General features: G+C 41.5%; 1 long non-coding RNA gene and 1 other non-coding gene across 2 annotated transcripts; both read right to left on the bottom strand.

Annotated features, from left to right (window-relative positions):
* Positions 1-1,067: 1,067 nt before the first annotated feature.
* LOC116823640 (small nucleolar RNA SNORA47) lies at positions 1,068-1,205 on the bottom strand. The gene has a single exon (XR_004373464.1). It is a non-coding gene; the product is annotated as a small nucleolar RNA SNORA47 (small nucleolar RNA).
* Positions 1,068-4,472, bottom strand: LOC142047045 (uncharacterized). Its single transcript, XR_012656193.1, has 2 exons — positions 4,384-4,472; positions 1,068-2,525 (listed from the first exon to the last, which is right to left on the bottom strand). It is a non-coding gene; the product is annotated as an uncharacterized LOC142047045 (long non-coding RNA).
* Positions 4,473-4,780: the final 308 nt, after the last annotated feature.

The raw sequence follows: 4,780 nt of genomic DNA, 5'->3' as shown, positions 1-4,780 counted from the left end.
TACATCCGTGAACTTCTACCCACCTTCAGGGGTACTGTTTTGGTGTCACCTAATCTGAAATGGACATGAGCAAGCACTCGAAGAAGAAAAGACAGTTACTTTTTCCGTAACTGATGTTCTTCGAGATGTGTTGCTCGTGTCCATTCCATCACCCGCCCTCCTTCCCCACTGTCAGTTTCATGCAAGAAAGAATTGAGGGTGGGGGGGAGACCACAGCGCACCTTATGCTGCGCCATGCGGGCTCCACTCCAAGGGGCGCCAGAGCTGGTCCCCTACGGATACTGCTGAAGGAAAAACTTCCGACACCAGTGCATGTGGCACGCTAGGGTGACCAGACAGCAAATGTGAAAAATCGTGATGGGAGTGGGGAGTAATAGATGCAGTTATTTTTTGTACATAATTCTTAAGTTCAACTTTCATGATAAAGAGATTGCACTACAATACTTGTATTAGGTGAATTGAAAAATACTATTTCTTTTGTTTTTTACAGTGCAAATATTTGTAATCAAAATAAATATAAAGTGAGCACTGTACACTTTTGTATTCTGTATTGTAATTGAAAATATATTTGAAATGTAGAAAACATCCAAAATTAAGTAAATGGTATTTATTATTGTTTAACAGCTCGATGAAAAAATTAATTGCAATTAATCACTTGACAGCCCTACTCCGTACACTATACAGTGAAATGTAAGTACAATATTTATATTCTAATTGATTTATTTTATAACTATATGGTAAAATGAGTCAGCAATTTTTCAGTAGTGTGCTGTGACACTTCTCTATTTGTCTGATTTTGTAAGTAAGTAGTTTAAGTGAGGTGAAACTTGGGGTACACAAGACAAATCAGACTCCTGAAAGGGGGACAGTAGTCTGGAAAAGTTGAGAGCCACCGGTTTAAACAGGCTTCCCTAGTCAGCACTTATGAGTCATAACTCACTGAACTGAATAGGCGTGTGGCTTAAGTAAAGTGCTAAATAGGGCTCTCTACTCCCTTAAACTTATCACTATAAAGAACATTTTCCAAACAAATTAAGTTCAAATAAAACAGTCATCTGGCTATGCAAGCCATATATGCAAAGGCAGTATTGTTTCCCCTAGAGTTAGGAGAGAAACATGGTTGCTTTTGCACCATTTTAATCTTGGAGGCTATAACCAGTAAGAACCAGTACAGGATATAACTGCCTTACCTTCTCAGTCCTCCATAAATATTGATGGTCTTTCTCATGTTAACAAGACCCATACCATTTCACCATCATCAGTTACATAAACGTTTTTTTTCCTTAGCACCAGGCATGAAAACTGATGAGTAAGAATACCGAGCACCAATAAATTCCACTCAAAGCATTACTTTGCACATTAGAATGTTTGTTTTTTCTAAAGCCAACCACAAAATAGTGAAAGAGTAACACTGAAGAATATGGAAATATCTGAAGACAGCTATTAGACAAAACTAGGGCCAGGGAAATTAACAACACTGCTATCATTCACTGAAACTCAGGACCCATCCCATTCTGTGTATTTTTGTATCCATATTAGTATTTCAGAAAAGGCTCAGAAGTGTTATATACTTGCAAAGCATTTTTCCAAGACACATACACAACATTGAATACATGGATTTGTATTCTGGCCGCTGCCCCAATCAGCTGTATCACATACACATTACCAGCTGACCTTAATGGCTGAAAAGTAGAGAGAATATCACCATCCTGTTTAAGAGAGGATGAACTATGATTGCAGAAAGTTGCAGACCAATATATTTTCTATTATAAGAATATGTATACATGATATCCTCATGTTGCCAAGCAGACAGGATCATGCAATCAAAATTTCTGCACTTTTGCTTCCCTATGGTCACCATTTTTGGTGCAAATACATGCTGGGACAGACAGAACCTGTCTCTTCAAACACAGAAGGCTCAGCAAAGAAGCTAGATAGAGGGCTGTGAAGGGTGCTGATTTATATAATAAATAAAATATTGGTTTAGAACCATTATATCATGTACATAGATTGCCTATATAACTACATGTTCTACTGTTCTGTTATCTTCACCTTCCCTCCTATTGTTTGTGAATACTCACCTGTTGCATCTTTTTCAATTAAAGTGTAAGGAGCCAGGACCTGTCATCTAACAACTTTGTACAGCACCTGACACAATTGTACCTCAATCCTGATGGGCCTTTGGGGACTGGCATAATATGAATAAATAATGGCTAGCTCAGTGGTTTGAGATTTGGCCTGCTAAACTCAGGGTTGTGAGTTTAATCCCTGAGGTGGCCAATTAGGGATCTGGGGTAAAAATCAGTACTTGGTCCTGCTAGTGAAGGCAGGGGGCAGGACTCGACCTCTTGGGGTCCTTTCCAGCTCTCTGAGCTAAGTATATACCTCCATATATTTTTTTATGAAATGTTAGCAAAAGATACCTTTTTGCCCAGACATACTGTCTCTTGGGATGTTTCATTTTAATGCAGTACTTGGGGTGCATTTCTTGGCTTTTCTGTAGCTTTTTAAGGCTTCTTCAGGCACTATAAAAACCAAATTGTATAAAGTAAGCAAAGGTCACAAAATGCTATTTAAACAAACAAGAACAATAGGATGCAAGTCTAATAGTGAATAAAAAGGAAGTTTGAAAATAAATATTAAAAAAAAAAAAAAAAGAGTAACCCCAAAACTGTGTTCCAATTGACTTCATCAGTGCAGAATTGAAAACTCCCATCAATTTTCACTGGAGCAGAAACAGACCCTAAATTTTCATTTATTTATTCCAACAAGGCAGCTGTGATTAGTGCTGGCATTGTACAGTTGAGATGGTCACATGACCCAAACTAGTTCTAACTGAAATACCAGTACATTTCCAACAAAGAATAATTAGCCCAAAGAGCTAAAGCTGTGGTCAATGGGGATTTATACAGAGAGGCCACATCTCACAATTTTATCATCAGTCCCACAACATCTGGCATTTTTAGAGCTCTAGCTTCTGAGGTCAGGTAAGATTACATTAGAACAGGGGTGGGCAAAATATAGCACATGGGCCGGGTCTGGCCCATCTAACGTTTCTGTGCAGCCCGCCATGACTAACATTTCTGTCCGGCCTCCTCTGCCCCCTCGCAATCTCTGACTCCAAGCCACTAAAAGTCCCGTGGCATAGCAGGGCGCTCAGGCAGGCTGCCTGCCTGCTGTGGCCCCACACCGCTCCTGGAAGTGGTCAGCTGCTGCTGGCACATCTCTGTGCGCCCCCGGTGCAGGGGAGGCAGCTCCGTGCGCTGCCCCTGCCCCCAGCACCATCCTCACAAGTCCCATTAGCCAGAAACCGGCCAATAGGAGCTGCGAGGATGGTGCTTGTAGGCATGGGCAGCGCACAGAGACCCATCCTACCCCCACGGGGGACAAACAGATGAGCCAGCAGCAGCCGGCCACCAAAATTTATTGAGTGGCCTCCCTGTGAAAATTATTGCCCATCCCTGTATTAGAATCTCAGCTTTCATTAATATATATATTTATAGCCTTCATGATGCTGGATAAAAGCTTGAAGATGTGAACTCTAGAGGTCACACACCAAAAGGCATTGGGCGGGGGAGGGGGGACTTAATTTTTTTAATCATGAATTAAAGCTAATCATGACTTCTGAATGCTTGAGGTGGGCAATGCTGCTCAATGGCAACAGTTCTCCCAAATCTTGGTTGCAGTTTTCAAAGCTGACTAGGGAATTTAGCTTCACAATTCCCATTAACTTCAAAGGGAACTGTGCACGAAAATCCCTAACTGCCTCTTGAATTTGCTGAGTTATGTGGCTTTGAAAATTTCAGCTCTTAAATCCATTCTCTATATTAAGATACACTTGTAAACAATCCAACTGAGTTATTTTTAAAAACATTTTAACATCTAAACTTCGGGGTTTTTGAGGGTTACTGGCACAAATTGTGAATCCAAAGCTGCTTTCTTGTCCTGAGGTGAACATAGCAGCATTACTATACAAACTTCATTCACTCCATTCCCAAATAAAACAGGATCCAGCTGCAATCGGCAAATCATAATCCCACCAAGTCACAGGTCCCATCTGTTGGCAGTGCACAAGGTTCTGAAATAAATGAACTATAGGAAGCATTTCCATTCCCTTTCAGATTGGTTTATGGAATTACAGAGCTGCAGCCCCTTGCTTTCTGCACAGCAGATTTCACTTTACATTGCTTAAACTATTTAACACGTTGGTGCAAACCTAGTTAACAATACAGGCAGTTCTAAGCAACTCAGAGCAGGCTTCAATCCGGAATTCAGAACTCCCTACAAGCAGCAGCATAGCATAGCATTCTGCACATTGTCCCCATCACTCTCCTTGCCCTCCCCAGGCCGCTGCAAACTCCCACCGACATATCTACAGCTGACCTGCACCAGCAGCGTTCACCTAAGAAGAGAGACCTAGGAAACGCTCTGTGCTCTACAGCTGCCGCATGGAGACATCTTCTTCTGCTTGGCAAGCTGACACGTCATGTGCTGTGCTTCTCTTAAAGGCGCAATGCTTAATTCCTGATTTGTGCTGACCACATAAGCACATCGAAAGGGGAACTCCTCACGTCATGTAAATACTTTGCAAACACTGTAAGTTCTCCAAACCAGCCACGACACATACACAGCAGGCATACCCTGAAAATCTCAAATATATTTATATTTAAAAATCGTTTCCTCCTTCATCTACCTGACAAGACCTGGGTTTGTGGGTCTCTCCCTGCTTAGTTTCTGGAGTGATGTTTGCCAGGCCCCCACCTATTGCAGGAAAATCTGA

This window comes from Chelonoidis abingdonii, chromosome 6 (genome assembly GCF_003597395.2).
Source record: "Chelonoidis abingdonii isolate Lonesome George chromosome 6, CheloAbing_2.0, whole genome shotgun sequence".
NCBI lineage: Eukaryota > Metazoa > Chordata > Testudines > Testudinidae > Chelonoidis > Chelonoidis abingdonii.
Note: the sequence above shows the minus strand (reverse complement) of the source record. Positions and strands in the feature narration are given on the sequence as shown.